General features: G+C 38.6%; 1 protein-coding gene and 1 long non-coding RNA gene across 4 annotated transcripts in view; one reads left to right on the forward strand and one right to left on the reverse strand.

Annotated features, from left to right (window-relative positions):
- FRMPD4 (FERM and PDZ domain containing 4) overlaps window positions 1-22,832 on the forward strand; it is a 608,500-nt gene that overhangs the window by 137,044 nt on the left and 448,624 nt on the right. The window lies entirely within an intron of this gene.
- Window positions 15,109-22,832, reverse strand: part of LOC141127944 (uncharacterized) — an 88,983-nt gene continuing 81,259 nt past the window's right edge. Inside the window, exon 4 of the long non-coding RNA XR_012241614.1 lies at window positions 15,109-16,701. This is a non-coding gene — a long non-coding RNA (uncharacterized lncRNA). The remainder of the gene's footprint in view (window positions 16,702-22,832) is intronic.

A 22,832-nucleotide genomic window follows, 5' to 3' on the forward strand; every position in this document is an offset into this window, starting at 1 on the left:
AAAGAGAAGTATGGGAATATTTTTTTTTTTTTACAATCATACTTATCTAGGTGCCAGGCCAGGCATGTTGGCAGATCCCAACAATATGGTCGCAATCTTTCCCCCTCCTGGACCGGCTCTGTGATATCAGCTGACAGCAAACTCCGGCCTGCTGTCTACTGAAAATGGGTCACAGGAGTGAAGAACGATCCACAGGCTATGGCTGTACTTCTCCTTTAAGTAGTTTTGGCTGTGACACCTAATTTGTATTAACCTAGCACATGCTTGAATTGACTAGTGCAAGTAAAAGCCACAGCAGATCTAAAAGCTATGGGAAGGTTTCCCCTTAAAAAACGAAGGTAAAATCAACTTCATACAAATCGGGCAGTGGTAAAATAGTTTATTAGAATAGCTTGTAAGCTTCTTTTGTTTGCAGCACCACACTGCATTGTCTTAAAAATGTAATAACAAGCCCTCTATGTGTGATAGTATGGGCAAGTGACAGGTGCTCATTCTGTAGACATCGGGGATCTATTAGACTCCCAATGTCTTCCCCGCCTTCCACTACAGCTCATCAAGAATGTATCATGCTTGATTAGCTGCTTACCCATCTACATTAATCAGGAATGACTACCCTGAACCAGAAGTGACATAATACACATTGCTTATGTGTTTATTAGTTGCAGAGGAGATCAAGGAATGGGTGTTCCCCAGTCTCTTTCTGCTCTCAATGTTGGAGCAGCTTACCATTGATTTCTTCCTCCCCAGAGGAACGGGTAAACACAAGAAACACAATGAGTGCCTGTGGCAGTGTGCAGTAACTTCAGAACCCCATAAAAGCAACCAGGTGTCTCTAGAGCCACTCAGATCGATTTTACCTAAAAGACAATCACCAGCTGTAAAAATCAATACCAAGCTACAGCAGGGCATTGCAACTGCTATCAGTGCATTGTGGGTAAAATGTACAGGCTCCTGCAAAATCGTCCTCCAGCCCCAGGTCTGTACCCACCTTCAGTTGTGCTGTTGGACACTGAAATAAAAGTGCAATGGTGTCACTGGACTTTAGATATACAAATCCCTCTGCCATGGTGGCAGATCAGACTTGTAGTCTTTCCATTATTAGATCCCTGTGAATAGATGACATGACTGTGTGGGCAGAGCCACACACATCAATGCTAAATTTAAAGAAAACAGGACTTTCCAGTGAGATGCACATTGTGAATTAGGCAAAATGTGGGGAGTTGGGGAATGTAACAATGTTTCGTGTTATACCCTAAATATAGGTGTAACATAAAACGGGGTCAAAAAGGTGGACTATGCTTTTAAAAGAGACCAACCAGGTTAACACTATGGGAACTACAGTTGCTGAGGCAGACACAGGGTCAAAGATCACCCAAACCTACCTGACGTACAGCATAACTCCCAACTTTTTGAGATGGGAAAGAGGAACACCTATTAGCAAGAGTATGTAGGCATAGGACACCCCCCTGCCACACCCCCTTAAATGAGAATTATACAAAAAAAAATTAGTTAAATCCTTAAATGATTTTCTAGCACTACTATACCTTCATACTGGCTTTTGAAATTTACAGATGCAGCAATATAGACTTTGGATGAAAGCTTTAGAACTGGGAAACACCATTTGAAAGATAAATAGTACATTTTATATATAACTATATAGATCAGAGGAATAAAGGAGGAGGAGTAAGGAGGGACAGAGGAACTTTGTTCCAAATCTGGGACAGTGCCTCAAAATCAGGGACAGTTTCAATGCAGAATGCATACAATTTCCCATCTTCTGAGTATACAGTTTATCACCTCCTGATGCTCAAGATAAAGTACCAGATTCAGACAGACAGGTTGACAATACAGGAACAAAACTGTGGGACAGTTGTCGCCCATAACAGGAAGTTCCTGAGCAAGGACTTTCATGGCAAGTTCACTAGGTAACAATATTGGCAGATTTATATTGAAGGTATTTTCTTTTAATTACACTTGCATTTTAAAGCTTATATAAGACTTTAGTGGTGGGGTATAGATCTACTTTAATGGGTTAGTTTACTTTTTAAAACACTACATCATTAATAATACTATACATGTAATTACTGTTCTATAAATGTACTAAAGAATACAGATAAATAATAATTCTTCTCTAAAACTGACATTGTAAGGTATACTAGGTTTTTAAAATGGACTAAAGGCGCTAGCAAATAGTATGTTATAATCTGCTGGTCCATGCACATCAAAATGTAGATCTACTTTTTAAATTCAATAATAGCATTAACAGTGTAAAAACATGGCTACACATCTGCAAGTATCGGCCCTTTGCAGATAATACAAGTGTGTACATGTGCAGTTACAGTATAATGCATTCAACCATGATATTGTACTACTTCTATTAGCTGTAGTCAGACTAAATTATTTAGACAATGGTCATTCTCAAGGGTTGGCTACTGTCATTGACCAGTATCATTCCACCTAAGGCTACATAAACTAAACACTGCCTAATTTTATGGATTTCTCTCTGCTCCTTACTGAGGGAAAGACCTACTTTTACACTGCACAAGCTGTGACATCCATTACATGCTGTTTTTTTTTTAAATTCAGGAGGGAAATCATAAATAAATATATTTGCCAACAGCAGAGACTGATATGTTGTATAGCAACTCTATCAAATGTAATAGTTAAACCATGGGTTCTTGCTGATTGTTGTCAGAGAAAACTTTACATTATTGCTGCAAGTAATTATTACCCTTGGCACTTCGTTGTCTATAATTGTCCATAATTGGGTGCAGGTGGAACATATGAAAGAAATTTAGCTGTGATTTGTAAATTAATTAAAGTGAAGTTCTGAATCTGTAAACATGCATAGAAAGGTCAAAGAACACAATGACAAATGTATATGTAAATTTAATAATATAAATCTGAAGACTAATATAGAAGCTTTTTTTTTAATTAAATTTAGTGTTTCTTTGTATTTTTTCAGACAAGTGCTTAAGTGTTGTGTATTTAAAGTGATTGTAAAGTCTCCTTTTTTTTCTCTAAAAATAACAAACATGTTATACTTTCCTGCTCTGTGTAGTGGTTTTGCACAGAGCAGCCCAGATCCTCCTCTTCGCAGGTCCCTCTTTGACTCTCCTGGCCTCTCCCTCCTGTCGAGTGCCCCCACAGCAAGCAGCTTGCTATGGGGACACCAGAGCCGTGTCACAGCTCTCTGTGTTCATTCAGACACGGAGCCCAGGTTCAGATTAATAGGAGTAGGCTAGAAATAATTTCAATACAATGTGGAAATGAATATTTGATTTTAAATTTTGACCATAGATATGCTTTCTTTTGAAGGCTGCTTAAACAAACCCTTTAAACATCTAAATAGTCCTTCCAAAATATAAACTGTTTGATATGCAAGAATGATGTCCCTTTCTGCTTGGTGGAACCATCTTTTACACCCATTAGGCATTTGGTTGCATGCTTAAAGCTTAAATTTGCATATCCCATGAGCTCTAGCTGCAAAGTTTCAATTTAGACCTAAATACGTTTTTTTTTTAGCATAGGAAAACTGAGTACATCTAAAATGTAGGCAACTATGAGCATATTTTTTTATCTCTTTTTGATTTATATTTAGTTGCTTCCCAAAAGATAAAAATCCTTACCTTAACTTGGAAATGTGTATGTCTATGAAGGGGGGAACTTCCCACAGGACAGCTGATTAATGTATCTATAACAGCTTCAACTCTTCTGGGAAGGCTGTCCACAAAGTTTAGTAGTGTGTCTATGGGAATGTTTGACCATTCTTCCAGAAGCACATTTGTGAGGTCAGGCACTGATGTTGGACTAGAAGCCCTGGCTCGCAGTCTCTGCTCTAATTCAGCCCAAAGCTTTTGAGGTCAGGACTCTGTGCAGGCCAGTCAAGTTCCTCCACCACAAACTCACTCATCCATGTCTTTATGAGCTATGACTAAGCACCAGTAAGGGGTGTGAAATGCATCAGCTGATTTATTCACTGTCCTTGATTGCTGTATGGACTAATTTTATTCAATAAAGACATCTTTCACTGGAGTGTGGCTGTCCGGATTTCCTCTATTGCATGTGCTCTACTCATAGAGCCAGCACCCAGGCTGTGCATTGGAGGTGAGGTCTTGGCATTTGTACCTGGAGCGGTATACATCTTTCTTTATGAACCTTAGCTATTATTTTCCTGCTGATTCTTTTACTTTATTTCTGTGTTTCTAACGATTGTCATTTCAACTTTTTTATCATTTGTATTGATTTTGCTTATACATTTTTAAAGGGTAAAGCCACTTTCGTGGGAATAAGATTGCTACATAAGTCATATTGTATTTGAACAATGGTTAATTATTATTAAAAATCACCTTTCCTTTTCAATCGGCAGCGCTGTAATTTTCTGTAAAATGCAATGCAATATGGTTACTTGGAGGCATTCTGTACACAATATATATAAAACACAAAGCGCTGTGATGCTAAATAGCTGATAATTACATATAAAACCAAGTGAGGCTGCTATCAAAAGAGAGTGTTTTCAGAGTCACTTAAAAAGAATAAATAATGATATTTGAAGCGCTTCACAATGTGCATGAAAATGAATATATAAGAATAAATATAAATAGTAAAATAAATCCAGCGGTGAGTAGAAATTCCTAAAAAATCCAGCAATCAAAATAGTGTAAAATTATAAAAAATTAGTGACACCAAATGTGTAAAAAAATTCACATAAAAAATCCACATAAAAATAAATATATAGGGATGTATTCAGAAGGTTCAATTATACAGGTGTAGAATCCTGATTGGTATAGAGCTTTTGATCACTAGCAAAGCTGTTTAAAAACACTTGCTTAATCAAGGTGCTCATTGACCTTCATAGTAACAATGTGCTTTTTGCTTCTATTCACAACCAATGTGAGAATCATAAACAGGCAGATAAGAGAAAAAAACAATCATTGTGCAATAGTTAGGATACCAAGGTACACAGGCAAACTTCAATCCACTCACGTGTGCCTTATAATGATAAGGCATATGCAGGTTTTACTATAGCAGTCAGCCACCTTAGACAGGAGCAGACTCAGTGCAGTACACTGTGTGATACTGCTGATCTGCACAGAGCGTCCTTGGCTAGCTTTTGGCTAGCTTGGCTTCTTTTCTCAAGAAAAATTGATTTATTCATTAGGTGTTGCATTAAGAAAAAGCTAAAAATTAAAAAAAAAAAAAAAAAAGCCATTGTTTGCAAATACTTTTTACCAGAATCATGACTTTTAGAGTCAATGTAAACAGGACACATTTTTTAAACTAACACTGATTGAAGTGTGCTTTTTTTAATTCTATTACTTTTTTTTCCTATAGATTGCATAACAAAATAAAATATTATTGCAAGACAATATCATGAAAAGAAAGTATTGTTTTGTCCTTAAAAAAAGATATCTATTATTTTGCTGTCCCAGGGAACGAAAACGTTGTTGCTTGTGGGCAAATTTTGTTTATTCAATAACATGGAAGATTAATTTTGTGGACACTGTTTTCCTCAATAAATGAATAAGTTGGCAATATATAATGAAAATGCCACAATTTCATAATCATTGCATTAAAATGTTGAGTTTGTTTGATTACTATTTCACCAACAGCAGCCGAGTCACAATAAAACCCCCCCTTCTGAACCAGGAGCAAAACAAATTTATACATATCATAGACCAAGAAAAGGAGTGAGATTCCAGACTGTGTAATCCCCAGGATTACATCAAACAGCCTGCATACAGTAAATCTTTTTCTGCTTCATCTCAGCCCTCCGCACTGCCCCCCCACCCCCCAGTAATTTAAATCCCACAAGATACCTCTCTCTGAAGAAGACCTTTTTTTCAAATGGTTAGGCCACACACACACACTCATGTCCTGGCCAGGTAACAAACCAGAGACAGCTAAATCTTCTTTAAAACACTGAAATTGTGTCAACAATACTTAAATTCAAAACAAAATTAATTATAAAAATCATACTCCATGACAATACCCTACACTCCTATGGACATAAAAATGTAATATGCTCGCACTGTATATTAAAACTATCTAAACATTTTGATCGTTTGCGACAGATCAATGAATGTTACAGTATTTTGTTTCATTAAGAATATTTAAAGATGTGTTAAGGACATCTATAACTAATCTGTGGATAGCGTTAAAAAAAGATGATTTATATATGCTGCATATACCAACTTTAAATAATTAAAGCGGAGGTTCGCTGAAAAAAAAATATTAAAAGCCAGCAGCTACAAATACTGCAGCTGCTGACTTTTAATATATGGACACTTACCTGTCCAGGGAGCCCGCGATGTCGGCAGCCGAAGCCGATCCGTCCTTCGGCTCTCGGCTGCTGCTACCGCCATCCTCGGTAAGGGAATAAGGAAGTGAAGCCGTGCGGCTTCACTTCCTGGCTCCCTACTGCGCATGCGCGAGTCGCGCTGCGCGTCCTCTCAGGTCCCTGCTGTGTTCTAGGACCTGTGTGTCTCCCAGAATACAGCGGGGGAGGACAGGGTAGTGGCATAGGTCACTGCAAGCACCGCAGTGATCTATGCCAGGAAGTGGGAGCAAATACCTGTATTGGATAGGTATCTGCTCCCTCCTCCCCCCTGAAAGGTGCCAAACGTGACACCGGAGGGGGGGGGATCCAAAAAGTTGAAGTTCCATTTTTGGGTGGAACTCCACTTTAAGTTATGTTGCACTAGCCAATGCTTAGGGTTTCATAGAGCAGCTGTAGATTTCAAATAATGTTTTAAATTTGTTTGAATTCATAAATTAGTAAATGAATGTTTGAATGGTAACTCTTCAGAAGAAAATGCTCATTTGCTCTCTGATGTAATTAAACCTTATTTATTATGATGGCACAGTAATAATTTATGTAAGTGTCTCTATTTTGAGATAAATCAATTACACAATTAAAACATCTTCAATTATATTTGGAGAGTGTCCAGTTCCAGTGAAAATACCAAAGATGAATGAGATGAAATAGAAACAAAGTAAAGATAACATGTGAGAAATGCATACATAATATATTTATTTTTTAAAGTTTGTGATAATGCTTGTGTCTATTTGTTAATACACACTTGTAATAATACTTGTGTTTAATTAGTGAACATGATGTGTAAAGCTGAACTGAAGGATAACAGATAAAATATAGAAGATTCAATACTGGCTAATATGCATTTGGCATTAAAATGTAATAAAATACACTGGATAGGTCTTATAGATGAACTCCATGCAGATAAAAAAGGCACACATGAATGCATCTGTATATGCATTAATATATCATTAAATGCATTTTTAATGTAAGTAGTGTAAGGACCTGAACTTAACCTGGTATCGCTTTCTTGCAGTCCCACGTATACCTGAGCTCAGGTTTGGAAAGGGAAAAGTACTACAAGGAGGATATATGTTGTGCTGTAGTGCAGCACTAATAGGGAATAGCTTGAATAGAGGTGTGGGCTGAATGACAGAGTTATAAGCTCATCTACTTTTCATTGTCCAATCTCAATTTGGAGGAGGAACATAACCCGTAGGAGAAAAATCAGATCTCCTGCCCTGCCAGGCAAGGTTGTGGTGTGTGGCAAAGCTGTGCAAACCTCAGGTCTGCATGTTCAGAAATAAAAAAAAAAATGTTTACCAGATAAAACAGCTCTGGTAAATGTATTTTTATTAGTATGCCAGTCAGCAGGCATCAGAGCTGTGACAGAGGAAAAAGAAGAGTTGGTCACAAGCTCACCATAACCTGATGTACTGGGCATTTCTTTTCAGTTCAGTTAAAATAGAAGAAGTGAAGGAAAGCTGAGTGGCTAGGGAAAGTGACAGCTAAAAGAAGTGTTCACCTTCTTATAAAAAATAAAAAATACATATATTTTTGCAGGAAAAAAAACATGTGCATTTATTATTTTTTTCTGCAGGAGCCTGGAAAGCATCGCACCTATGATCAGTGGATCAGGGTGCAATCTCATGCTTCTGTAGATAAGCCCTGCAGCTTTCAGCCCCTACCTCCTGCTTCGAACCAAATCCAGGTACTGTCAGCTTATGCCTAGTGTAAACAGAGTCACTAAGACCGGCCATACACTAGTAGATTTTTAAATGAACGTTGACAAAAAAGTACAAACATTTTCACCAGTATCTTTGATGACATGACTAATGTTCACAAGTACTTAAAAAAAAATTTCCTTTTAACATTTGCCTTTTGGAGTGAACGAACTTTCCTGAATGAAAACCGCATTCATTGTTAGAAATTTTCCATCCCGTTCCTTCTTTTGTTTTCATAACTGCAGTTGAAAACGAATGGGAATTTGACCACAGTAATGATAAGAAAATCAAACATCTGTTATTAAAATGAACATTTTCAAACATGAGACTAATGCCGCGTACACACGAGCAGACTTTTTGACCGGACTGGTCCGACGGACCAAGTCTGGCGGACAATCCAATTGTGTGTGGGCTTCATCGGACCTTCAGCGAACTTTTCCAGTCGAAAATCTGACGGATTTAAGATTCAAATCTTTCCGACGGACTTGAGTCTGGTTCAAAAATCCGCTCGTCTGTATGCTAGTCCGACGGATGAAAACCGACGCTAGGGCAGCTATTGGCTACTGGCTATCAACTTCCTTATTTTAGTCTGGTCGTACGTCATCACGTACGAATCCGTTGGACTTTGGTGTTATCGTGTGTAGGTAAGTCCGTTCGTTCAAAAGACCGTCGGAAGTCCGTCAAAAGTCCGTCAGAAAGTCCGTACGCGGCATTAGTGTGGTTCCCTGCGAGCCTGACAGCGCCCACAGCTATTTACGGCAGTTTGCTTGTAATCACACAATTATCTGCAAATAATCTACCCTGGAAGAATGGGGATTCCCTCCTGCAGCTAATCATAGGGAACCACACTGATTCTCCTGTGGGTATTTGCAAACGACCCCATTCCAAAGTGCGAATGGGGCCTTATAAGAGGCGCTGCTATAATCCCCTTTATGTGTTCAAATTTCAGAATCCTCTATTGAAGTCTGTAAACAAATGTATTTTTACAGCAGGTAGTAAGGAGAAACATGAATATTAATTTGCAATATTTAACATCAACCTGGCCAAATTTTATATTTTACTGGTAACTGTAGTAAGGAAAACATATACAAAACTACTATATCCCCCCTATCTCTGCTAGGGGGAGGTTTTATGTTAAGGGTTCATTTTAGGTGTTGGGTTAATTATTAGGATTTGGCTCAGGGGGTTTACTGCTACACTAAAATTTAGATGAGGGATATAACTCAGGGCAAGTAGGGTAGTATCTGTTTTACTTTTTTTGGCACCAAAAATCTCACACTGAACATTACTGCCCTGTACACACGATCGGACATTGATCGGACATTCTGACAACAAAATCCATGGATTTTTTCCAATGGATGTTGGCTCAAACTTGTCTTGCATACACACAATCGCACAAAGTTGTCGGAAAATCCGATCGCTCTGAACGCGGTGACGTAAAACACGTACGTCGGGACTATGAACGGGGCAGTAGCCAATAGCTTTCATCTCTTAATTTATTCTGAGCATGCGTGGCACTTTGTGCGTCGGATTTGTGTACACACGATCGGAATTTAATTGATCGGATTTTGTTGTCGGAAAATTTTATATCCTGCTCTCAAACTTTGTGTGTCGGAAATTCCTGCGGAAAAACTCTGATGGAGCCCACACACAATCGGAATTTCCGACAAAACAATCCAATCGCACTTTTTCCATCGGACGGAACCGACCGTGTGTACAGGGCATACCAGTGCCTGGTTCTGAGTGTCAAACTCAATGTAGTCAGTAATTGCAGACATGGAATGCTAAAGAGGCTACAAACAGCTCATCATAAAAATTAGTATTCAAAGGCAGGACAAATATGTTGGCCTTGTATGTCCTAAACCAGGGCTCAAAGTTTCAAGTACTGTGCTACTAGCCAGGCCTTAAGAGTTACTCGCCACCAGTTGCCCCACCCAACCCCTATCCTGCCCACCCTAAACACACCCTCGTAAATTATCTCATAAAATTAATCTTTTTAAATATTTTATGCAGAATGTAGTTACAAACATAAATATTAACAACAACAACTTTGTCAGTGCCCATCAGTGCAGCATATCAGTGCCCATCAGTGCAGCATATCAGTGCCCATCAGAGCAACTTATCCAAGCCCATCAGTGCCGCCTCATCAGTTCTCATCAGTGCCAATCAATGCAGCCTATCAGTGCCCATCAATGCAGCCTATCAGTGCCCATCAATGTAGCCTATCGGTGCCCATTAATGCAGCCGCATCGGTGCCCATCAATGCAGCCTCATCAGTGCCCATCAGTGCAGCCTCATCATTGCCCAATAATGCAGCCTCATCAGTGCCCATCAGTGCAGCCCCATCAGTAGACATGTGTAATTAGTTTCATTCTGAATTAGTTTTTTAACAATTTTTTTATTTCAGAAATATCCAAATTAATGAAAACCCATTTAACAAATTTTTCCAAATATTTATAAATTAGAATATTATAAAATAAGTACATTCGTTAATTCGAAAATTCGTAAATTCGTAAATTCATAAATCCGAAAACCCGAAAATGTGAAAATCTGAAATAATAACTAATAATAACTTAACTATTACTAACTATTAAATTATAGGTATTAGAATTTCCTTTCAAATTTGGCTGTTAGTGAACATAACGAATACGAATTTATCCAAAGTTACGAATGATCAAAAATAACGAATGCCGTATCTAAACGAATGGAACGTAACAAATTATTATTAATAAATAATAATATTAACAAAAATGTTATTATTATTATTTATGAATTCATTCCATTCCATTTGTTTAGATGCAGCCTTCATTATTTTGGATAGTTCGTAACTTTGGATAAATTCGTATTCGTTACGTTCAGTAGCCTCCCTGACGGTTTTTCCGAGTGTGGCTCGGGGTTAAATTTCAGTCCCATTAGCGGTAACCCCGAGCCACACTCTGGATTACATTGCAGGATCCTGGTGCGGTGTTACTTACCTTGTCCCCAGGATCCTGTGATGTCCCCCGCTGTGTCTGTGGGCTCTGTCCTCCTCCGAAGCCTCTCTGTGCCAAGCTCTGTTCCCTGCGAGCGTCTCGACGCACGAGGGCGGAGCCTGGCGGCAAATTTAAAAAAAGTAAAAATCATAGCACATACAGATTACAGTACTGTATGAAATTATTTCACATCCCTTTTGGCCCCAGTGCTTTGTCCAGTGCCCTGCATGAAGTTTTATATGATATATACTGTTCTTTCTGAGTGGAAACTTGAGATTGTCCTTGGCAACCAAAAAGTGTCCCTTTACATCAAAAGTGGCTTTAGACCAGCTAGAAAACAGCGATAGTAAATTAGAACACTTGCAGAATTGAGCAATAGTGAATCGTGGGGAAATTTATTTTATTATTATTATATATATTTTTTAATTATTTATATTTATTTATTATATTATAATTTATGTTTTTGTGTTTCAAACTTCATCATACCCGGGATATCTATTAGAGTCTTTGGTGGACAGATTTAAGTGTGTTATTGTTAAGAATTACAGGCCTACAATATAAAACGCCAAATTTCCATGCAAAATAATTGTACCGCTTTCAGCACCTAAAATCCGAAATAATCATACCGCCAGGGAGGTTAACAGCCTAATTTGAAAGGAAATTCTAACACCTATAATTTAATAGTTAGTTATTATTAGTTAGTTAGCTATTCTTTTGAATTTTCGGATTTTCTTTCTTATTTTTGGATTTTCTGATTTTCTTTCTTATTTTCGGATTTTCTAATTTATGTATTTTCGAATTTACAAATTTCGATCATAACGAATGACCCGAAAACAAAAAAATGAATGAAAGGAAAACTAAAACAAACACATTTTTCAGCAGTGCACATGTTTACTCATCAGTACCCATCAATGCAGCCTATCAGTGCCCATCAATGCAGCCTCATTAGTGCCCACCAGTGCCCATCAATGCAGCCTATCAGTGCCCGTGAGTGCAGCCTCATCAGTGCCCATCAATACAGCCTATCAGTGCCCATCAGTGCAGCCTATCAGTGCCCATCAATGCAGCCTCATGGGAGCCGATTCTCCTCCCAGCGATTGGCCAGGAAACTGTGGGGGAAGAAAGAGGAGGGGAAGAGGAGAGCTGGCCAGATCACACAGAGAAGGGAACTCCACTTTCACACAAAGTTCCACCTCCTGGACCAGCTCCTATGATAGATGCCATACTATTTCAATTTCCCAACATTGGACCAGTATGCTGTCTATCATAGGAGTCGGTCCAGGAGGCGGGACTTTGTTTCACAGCAAAGTTCCCCTCTCTGTCTGATCCAGCCAGCTCTCCTCTTCCTCTCCTCTCCCTTCACCACAGTTTCCTGGTTGATTGCTGGGAGGGGAATAGGATCCGATTCAACCCCGCCTGCCAGCAGTGCTCACCCCCCCTCTGATGCGGCTCCACCACACTTGCCCTCAGCTACTTTCCACTTACCAAATGCAGGCAGGCGAGTAGAAAAAGAGGGCTGTCTGAGACCATAAAAAAGTGGTGGAGAATGGAAATTTGTCATGGAAAAGAATAGCCAAAAAAATAGGAAAATCTTGTATATACTGGAAACATAATGGATACATTTGATTTAACATAACTATATATGGTCACTTGTTTAGCAGATAACTGCAAGTCTTAGTATCCCCATAAGGAATTTAGCTGTACACTGTAGTCTTGGATACCCTCAATTCATCAAATAAGCTGAAATAATATTTTAACAAATACTGAACAAATCCCAGCTGTCTCACTTTATTTATGATTCACAACTGAGTGGATTTCAAAAATTGATGAATCTCTTGTTGTAAGGTCCAACGCATTATAATACAGCACCCTGTAATAATAAAAAATACTGTGCACCTTTACAGTTTTCTACAAATGCTGTATTAAACTGTCAGCTTTTATTAAATGGCATAAGTTTTCTAGATTCATGCATTATACTGGAAATCTGAACTGTAATGTTACAAGCACAAAAAATGATTGTGCCCATAGATCCTCCATTCCCAGAAATAAATAATCTTTCTGTAATATCTAGCTATCTCTGATTTTTTTTATCTTCACTGGCATTATAAATTATTTTTGGTTAACAGAAAATATGACTTCTCACCACCATTAAGCACCATTTTGCTGACATGTATTTATATATTAAAACTTTTCAACACAAAATGTACTGTAGTACTGCATACATGAGGCCAAATTTATTTTGATGTGCATTTAAAGCAACACTTCCACTGATAATCTATTGGGTGCATTCAACAAGGCAATATAAAAATAAGAATCTAAATGGCAAAATGTAGTAGTCAAGCTTAACTAGATTCCAATTTCCAGAAGTCAGACATGTTTTGTGACTGGGTGGTGTTTTGTTATAGTCTAAATCACTAATTTTACTCTTTGTGTTGTGAAATAAGTCTGTATTTCTTGACAGATGCAAAATATAGCCAAACATGTGTTGCACTGGCAGTATATTAAAGTTGTATAATTTTGTTATAATTTTGTTTAGTTGCATTTCCATATACAGTAGCTGCCATCATTTAGACACATATAAATATGAGAATTCATCTTTGAAATAGGCCATGATGAGAAATAAAATTGGAATGTTGCATGGTAAGATTGGTAGTCTTGTAAGGATTCTGGGTTTGGATTACTAAAAGAGTAGGGGCTGTTCATTTAGCAGTATGCTAGCAAAAGAAAACAGTTTTTAATTTCCCTCACACATTGTGATTATATATATACTGTTAAAGTGGTTCTAGAGGCAGAAGGTTTTTTTTATCTTAATGCATTTTATGCATTAACATAAAAAAAAACCTTGTGTGTGTAGCAGCCCCCCTAAAACTTACCTGAGCCCCATCTCGATCCAGCGATGTTGCACGAGAGACTCAGCTGTCTGGGACTCTCCCTCCTGATTGGCTGAGACACAGCAACGGGCTTCATTGGCTCCCTCTGCTGCCAATCAAAGTCAATGAGCCAATGAGGAGAGAGAGGGGACAGGGCCAAGCCACGGCTCCGTGTCTGAATGGACGCACAGAGCTGTGGCTCAGCTTGGGTGCCCCCATAGCAAGCTGCTTGCTGTTAGGGCACTCAGCAGGAGGGAGGGGCCAGGGCATGGCGAGGGACCTGAGAAAAAGAGGATCTGGGCTGCTCTGTGCAAAACCACTGCTCAGAGCAGGTAAGTAAATCATGTTTGGCATTTCTAAACAAAAAGAAAAACAAAACTTTAATATCACTTTAAGTGTACAGGAGGTTACAAAGATAGTGGAAGTCTTGCCAGATGAACAGGAATTGTTTGTACTTTCAGAAAATGTTCCTAGATTGCAAAACAAGAAAACTAATGCAGCACATCTAAGGACTGGTAAACCGCAATATATATATATATAACATTATTGTTCTTGGGTTTACATACGTTTAATATAGGAATCCAACCTTAAACCTTGATACCTTTATCTCCAACACTGTACACAGGTTGCCAACCAGCCAAAAAACCTATAGGTTGTGCTGAGGTTAGCTTATGCAGTTGTTCCCCTCCCAGAGACAGTTTGATCTTTCTGTTTACCACATCACTATCCAATGGTGAGGACAAACACCTGTTATATGAAAACCCTAGCTGTAGACACTGAGTTGAGTTTTTATATCCAAAACTCAAAGTATAACCCCCCAGACTGTTAACACCAAACTCCTGTGGTCCATATATACCATCCTGTGTACTCCATGAAAAGGAAAAACACTTGTGTAAACTTAAACCTTGTAAACCTCTGACATGAAAAATTAGCAAATAATGTCCTTTTATAGTGTGTATTTGCCTCTATTTAAACCAAGTGCGATTTATCTCTGCAGTAAGGATGAGCTCCGGCGTGTTCGCATGCTGCACGTGCCGATCCCGCCAGGAAGTCGGCACGGCGCAGCGCTAATCACATGCAGTGAGACATTTCCCGATGTGTGGCTGCAGAGCTCGGGAAATGTCTCACTGCCTGTGATTAGCGCTGCGCCGTGCCGACTTCCTGGCGGGATCGGCACGTGCAGCATGCGAACACGCCGGAGCTCATCCTTACTCTGCAGTCTCCTTCCTGTGTTATCTGCATTTGTAACTTCTGTCAGATTTTCCCAACCCCAAGAGATAGAGAAGGACATGGGAGGGAGCTTAATCACACAATCTGTGATTGATAGCCTCAGCTGTTCACTGTTTCCTGTGTGCTGTGTGGAGGGGGGTGTCTACCTTTCTTCCAATCAGGGCTCAGATTTCACTAAACTCTGTTTTCTAGCTTTGCAGTGTGTGTGAGACATCAGATCCCCATCACTGCTTTCTGCTGCTGAAAAATATCCTTTAACCACTTCAGTCCCAGAAGGATTTACCCCCTTCCTGACGAGAGCACTTTTTGCGATATGGCACTGCGTCGCTTTAACTGACAAATGCACGGTCATGCGACTTGGAACCCAAACAAAATTGATGTCCTTTTTTTCCCATAAATAGAGCTTTCGTTTGGTGGTATTTTATCACCTCTGTGGTTTTTATTTTTTGCGCTATAAACAAAAAATTGTGACAATTTTGAAAAAAAGCAATATTTTTTACTTTTTGCTATAATAAATATCCCCCAAAAATATATCAAAAAACAAATTTCTTTCTCTGTTTAGGCCGATATGTATTCTTCCACATATTTTTGGTAAAAAAATCGCAATAAGCGTATATTGATTGGTTTGCGTTATAGCGTCTACAAAACAGGGGATAGATTTATGGCATTTTTATTCTTAATATTTTTTTCATTAATAATGGCCGCAATCTCCGATTTTTATCATGACTGCGACATTATGGTGGACACATCGGACACTTTTGACACTATTTTGGGACCATTGTCATTTATACAGCGATCAGTGCTATAAAAATGCACTGATTACTCTGTAAATGACACTGGCAAGGAAGGGGTTAAACACTAGGGGCGATCAAGGGGTTAAGTGTGTCCTAAGGAGTGATTCTAACTGTGGTGGGGATGGGCTCACTAGAATATGACAGAGATCACTGCTCCCGATAACAGGGAGCAGTTAATCTCTGTCATGTTGCTAGGCAGAACAGGGAAATGCCTTGTTTACATAGGCATCTCTCCGTTCCGCCACTCCGTGACACGATCGCGTCCGCGGGACCTGCGCGCACCAACAATGCTGCGATTTACAGTGGACTTACCTGTACACCCATTTGCCCAGCCGTGCCATTGTGCCGATGCTTATCGTCGTGCGCTGGTCGGCATGTGGTTAATCTGTATGTTTTACAAGACTGTGGAGGAGAGAGAGCTGCAGGTACAACTTTTGTAAACTGATCTGTTTCATTTCTGATTTATGCATGGGTTTACAACTACTCTAACTCATGTAAAGTTGGCTTTAGGCAATTATAACAAGGTCTGGTCTCTGTAAAGTCCAGTACACATTTGTGGTAAAAGTCTAGTGGTTTGTGGTAAAGAATCCCATATATTGCTCTTATGAGTTCCTTTGTTTTTTTTCTATGGTACCTTTGCATTAAAAAAGGGTGTCCAAGCAACATGTCTTTTTCTTCCTGAAGTAAATCCACATAATTTTGTATTTTGGGCCTTCGATGTGGTTGGCAAATGTATTGTCCTCAGGACATGTCCAATTTTTTCTTCTTTTCTATTATTCTTGTCTGAAGTTTATCCTATAAAGCATTTCAAACAAAAACAAAAATTATTGTTAAAGTAACAGTCCAGATGCCAATAATGATATATCAATAGACTGCCTAGTATGTATGTGCAGTACAGTGTGGATACTCCCTATCCCTTTCATTGTTCTCTTTAGAAACTTTTTTTATCAGAGGGCCATACTGTATATGAGAAATCTATACATCAGATAACTGTTGCAAACGTATTTTTGTTTAGATGCAATTGTTTATGCAACACAGTGGGGTTGATTTACTAAATGCAAATGCACTGTTCACTTTGCAAGTAAAGTTACTCTCTGCAAGGGAATTTTCCCCAGAGCTTAGTGATTCTGCTAAACTTTCACTTTGCAAATATACCCAATCACATTCAAGAAAAAAAACAAAAAAAAACAATGTTTTTTTAAATCAGCACAGCTTCACTTCGTTCGCTAAGCTCTGGGGATAATTCCCTTGCAAAGTGAACAGTCTATTTCATTGAATCAATCCCAGTGCTTATAGAAAATGCCTATATTGTAGTCATTTGCTACATTGTTTATGTGATACAATTTCAATAAAATTATTGAACAAAAAAAAATTATAATTAATGTTAGCTTGTTTATAGAAAGAGCAAAACCACAGTAAAGCCTGAGGTCTTCTAAGCAGGCATCTATTTTAACAAGTGAGAAGATCTGACACATTGTCAATGAAGCATAGAATTTGCCTTGCAAAGTGTGGCTACAGCATATGCAGAATGTCTGCAGATCTGATTTACAGTGCCACGGCAGGCTGTATGTTGACACATAAACTGCTGGGAGAAGCATTAGTGTCTGTGTTTACAGAAAGATAATCATTTAGCTCTCAAAGTGACCTACGGTAACATTTTCATCATACTTGTCTTCAGCTGGCACTGCCCATAACACTGATTTCAGGATATTTTCTTGGATAAAACATTTTATTAGAAAACAAAAATGTTTACGTTTGGATGATTATACAAAATCAATAAAAGCATACAGTAGTGCAAAAGTGACATCAATGAGGATAAGTTCCCATAAGGCTCATTTGGGTTCTGTGTTTAAGGGAAACTAGATGGTAACCAAATATGATATTTGAACCTTAGGCTGTCACTTATGTCCACATTTATTAGAGAACAATTAGAATAGGTTGAAAATGTCCACAACACGACTTTGTCACCCTAGGGCCAACTGTTGCATTTGTTTTGCCCATACATTGCAACAGGCTACCTGACTGTCTTTCATATCTGTGTAAAAATCATGAGTATTGGGCCGTAGGCATCTTATATATCTGGTTATCTGTACTCATAGGCTCCAAATGAAGGGACCTAGTACATTTAAAGTATAACTAAAGGCAAAACTTTTAAAACTTTTTTTTTGGGGGGGGGGGGGTGGGGTGAAGAGGGATTAGAACACCTGTCAGTTTTCTATTGCCATCTCTGCCCCCTCATGCAAAGCACTTGATCGCTATGGGGTTCAGGTAAGTATAAGGTGGGAGAAGGGGTGAGTCTGTGACATAGAAGGTTTTCTACCTTAATACATAAAATGAATTAAGGGAAAATACCTTGGGGCTTCAGAACCACTTTAATGAAAGCCAAATGAATAACCAATACATAAAAAATATTATACTTCTACATAAGATTGTATCCTGGGTGTATTTCTGGAGAAACCAATTTGTGACTTTAGAAGGAAAAAAAATGGAACTCATTTAAACTGGAGAAAACTGTATTGCCTCAATACTGTATTTTTAAACGAAACTGTACAATTACAGCTACCTGTAGACACGAGATGAGATATGCTGATGTTGTATTTTTTAGCGAGATCAGTAGAACAATCCTGTGTCTTTGTATCTTGCTAGCTGACTGCTATTAGAGTGCAGCGATTGATCAGAAATGTTAGAAAACTGACTAGTCACTATTGTTCCCTTTGTGACCATCTGCCATCAATACTTTCCTGCTCCCCACTCCTCTTTTCATTTACACTATCATGAAGGTTCAGTCAAGTGCCTGAACATCTCAGGTGCCCAAGATTTGTCAGATTGTCTCTATGGAGCTCACCACCCTCCTATGTGTATATCAGGTTAACAATAATGCCTTCATATAAGGGAAGCTGGCATTTAGTAGGCTAACTCAGTATTTATTGTATGTTTTTGCTAGGAATGAAGATACCACTGCCCACAGTTTTTGCCTGGCATCATTCTATGAAATAAAGGCCCTTTTGCAAGTGACAGGTACACTTTTAGAGTGGAATAAGCTCCTTAAATTATTTTAGTGGTTGGCGGTAAAGCTGCTGCCAGAAATATCCCTGTAGGCAATTGTATCATTTTACTAATGGAAGCAAGAGGATGGTAATCCAATACATTCTCACATTCGTCCAATAAGCTTTTAGTTTGAGATGAAAGCACAACACAAAGAGATTGCTGAGGGGTATTGATAGAGCACTCCAGTTTCTAGTTCTTTTTTATATCAGTAAAGACATACTTATAGAAAAGAAAACGTAGAGGCTACCTGAAAGCAGCTATCCAAATATGTTAAGCAAAATGAGCTTTAATTCTATATGTGGAAATAGGTGCACAAATTAAAACGTCAACTATTTTTTTTCTGTAAGATCTACAGTAAAACGTTCCATCGTTGTGTATTGAGCATAGAAACATTGATGAATGTGTTAGCTGTTGAAAGTACAAGCAAACTTTATTTTGCATGTATTACAATTTAAACAGTGCCATATACATTTTTAAGATCTTTCAACATGTGAAAACTATAAAATAACAGTGGACTCATATGAAGACTTACGGTAATATTGAACTGGCACATAAGAAGCAAAGAAGGAGGACACTAATTGCAAGGGAGTAAAAAACAGCTCACATTTCAAAGTGGATGGGTCTATGAAAGCCTGACTAGGTTGGATATTAAATGAGATGACATAAAATATATCATTCTTTACTTCATTATCAATCAGTTCTAATGGTGTTAGATTATTGCTGAGAAACACATAAGGATTCTTATCCTGCTGTTAGCTTTGCGAAATCAGCCTAATATAGTGTAATTAATTTTTGTTTTACTATTTATAGAAAACTAATTTTATTTTTATATAGCTTATAATGGCTTATAATTACTTCTTGTAATTAAGGTGTTAATGAATATCGCCTTTTGTATGTACAGCCACTATGATTGTCTGAAACTGGCAACAACACTAAGCATTACTTCCTTGTATTTTGACATGTTTGTGCAATGTGGGGGGTCTATTTAAAAATGTTTTTATTTTCCAATGATTTTAAATTAGGAGCAGTTGGGTGTTTTTTTTTCAGCAGCCCCTGAACTCTCCTCTATATTATCTTATGCGTACATGTACACTCAGTCATTTATAGGAGTACAGTGGCAGTTGAAGTTACAGGCATTTTTTTGAAAGCAGAAAAATCGCATTCAGGACTGTAGTTTACCAGCATTTCAAATGCTTGTAACCCTGTGTAACAGTAGTAAACTGCGTTTATGCGCATTTGCCTTTATAAGAGTTTTTAAAGGGGAAAACATTTCTGATCATTTTTTTAACTTATAAAAATGTTGAAAAAAACACAAATTTCATCACATGCTGTTGCCTGCATCAATGGATGAGTCCAGCAGCAACAAACTCTGGTCCTCTCATGCAATTTTCTATGTCTTCGGAGCCTCAGCAACAGTAACATCAGGAGCATTTCCTCACACATGCTCATGATGGGATCCATAGTGAAAATGCACAAAATAAGACAGCTATCTACAAGCACACTGCTCCTTCTGCTGCTGCTCTCTCTCTTCTCACAGAATGGCTGAAATAGTTAATAATTTACTTGTTTTTATGCATTGTGGGCATTTGGGAGGGTCTCCTGAGGTTATCTTTAAAAAACGCTTCTAACCTCAAACGCTTCTAACCTAAACTTGCAAAAAGTCGGTATGTAAAAGCTGTAAAATTGACGTTTTTCACCGTTGGTTTCCAGCTGTCAAGTTTCTAGCATTTAGAAAAGATTTTACAACTGCCCTGTGTACATGAGCTCTAAGGGAACAGTTCCAATGGATGTTCCTTACAAGTAGTCAATGCGCCATACAGGGGCTTGTTCACAACAATGAGTCTGACTTTTGTTATTTGTTTACATTGTACATAAATTACTTTTTTTTATATATAATTATATGATTATATAATTAGAAATTATATGTTGCATAGTAATCAACCAATGTTGGCGGAAAAGAAAAAAGAAAACACAAAAGAGAAGAAAGAAAAAAGAATGAGAAGACTCCCGTCAGATCCATCTGTCCTACTAGCCCTCTAAGAGGATTATTTATTGTGTACCAGAGTTATATTGTACCCAGAGGTTACATATAATTAGCATACACTTTTTATCATTATCCACATTCATTTAATATTTATCAGTGTGAATAAGATGGACAATCATTTCCAGGATCTAGAAATGGCTATCCGCGTTGCCAGAAAAATGAATGAGATTAATTTTTTACTATATCTTGGCACCATCTCTATAGACTGGTTAAAAATAGCTTACCATCGAGATTTTTAAGGTCCACATGGGTTAGAGAATTAAAAAAAACATTTCATACAAGATTCATGCAGCCTTCACCCAATTGGAAAAAGGTATACATTTTGGTTAACATGTTTTTTTTTTTGTATGAAAATATTTATAAGCAGACTCCTTAGTGTTATTTTCCAGCATAATTGTATTTGTGACCATAATCTTTAATATTCATATCACTTTTGCCTCTTATATGCATACGTATGGCAAAAGGAACTTCTCCATGGCTCCTGGTGTGTTACAACAGTGTTTCTCAAACGCTGTGATGTGGCACCCTGGTGTACCATCTCAGCTAGCCATGGGTGCTTCGCTGTGTCCAGTATTTTCACACAGTGTCATGCATTTCCATGGTGCAAGTGGCATTCAGGACAGCCCAAGTATTCAGAGGGGATGGAAGTCCACCTCCATTTAGACCTGCACTGCCTCCCACCCATTGCCATAAGCCACAATTTTGAGGGAGGCACTGGGCATTATTATTGAAATGTAAAAATCTCATTACCATCTCGTACCGGGTTCTGGGCATCAAGAGTAGACTGGCATATGTGTATAGGTTGGGTAGACCAGTGGGCATGGACTTAGTTTTTTCTTTGTCAGTCATATGTTCAGGGTTAGTCCAAGAAAATTTTTAATTCTTCCACGGTGAGGGGTTTCCAAACAAAAGGGCGGGCATAGGAAGAATCAGGATTTCTGGTAATATATTGGTTGGCATACAGATTACATTGCTCCACAATGTAATTCAGCAGAGGATCCGTGAAAAATAAATGGAAAAAATAAATTGGGTAACATTTTCTATTTGTATCTAATGGCCTGGCTGCACTGTAAAAGGGGAAATTACAGGTTCTGCCAAAGTAGTGGGCAGCCATTTGAGGTATATTAGTATGTCTGGGAGGCTAATATGTGCCCTACCTCATTGTTGTGGATGGGATGCCCCATTACTAGCACCTGGCCTATCATCTGGAAATGTTGCCCCGCTTGTGTTTGCCACTGCACCAGGACTTGCAGCACTACTGGTGGATGCCTGCCTATGATCTCGGAGTGCTGTACTGCTTGTACTTGCCACAGGATTTATTGTGCTGCTGGTGGATGCCCACGCTTCCTCGGGTCTCCTGAGCCTATTTGTTTAGATTCTATCCTCCTCAGAATCCATTTCAGAGCCACTTCTTTCTACTGGCTTATACTCACTCTCTGAGTCTGATGGAGAGAATTCTCTGCTGCTCTCGTCCAACATACTCTGGAGTATCTGGAAAGTCTCCTCGCTGCTGAATAATTTTCTAGCCAGGTTGATGCTGCACTGCTGATATTGCAGATGTGCACAGATGATCACTGGGACAGATGTTACTGATGTTGATCACGGTGTGATTACTGGGACAGATGTGTGCAGATGATCACTGGGGCAGATGTGCACAGCTGATCACAGATAGATATGCGCAGATGTTCACTGGGACAGATGTGCGCAGATATTCACTGGGACAGATGTGCACCGATGATCATTGGGACATATGTGTGCAGATGATCCCTGGGACAGATGTGCACATATGATCACTGGGACAGATGTGCACCAGATGTGCGCATTTAATCACGGG

This window comes from Aquarana catesbeiana, linkage group LG02 (assembly GCF_042186555.1).
Source record: "Aquarana catesbeiana isolate 2022-GZ linkage group LG02, ASM4218655v1, whole genome shotgun sequence".
In the NCBI taxonomy this organism is placed as follows: Eukaryota; Metazoa; Chordata; class Amphibia; order Anura; family Ranidae; genus Aquarana; species Aquarana catesbeiana.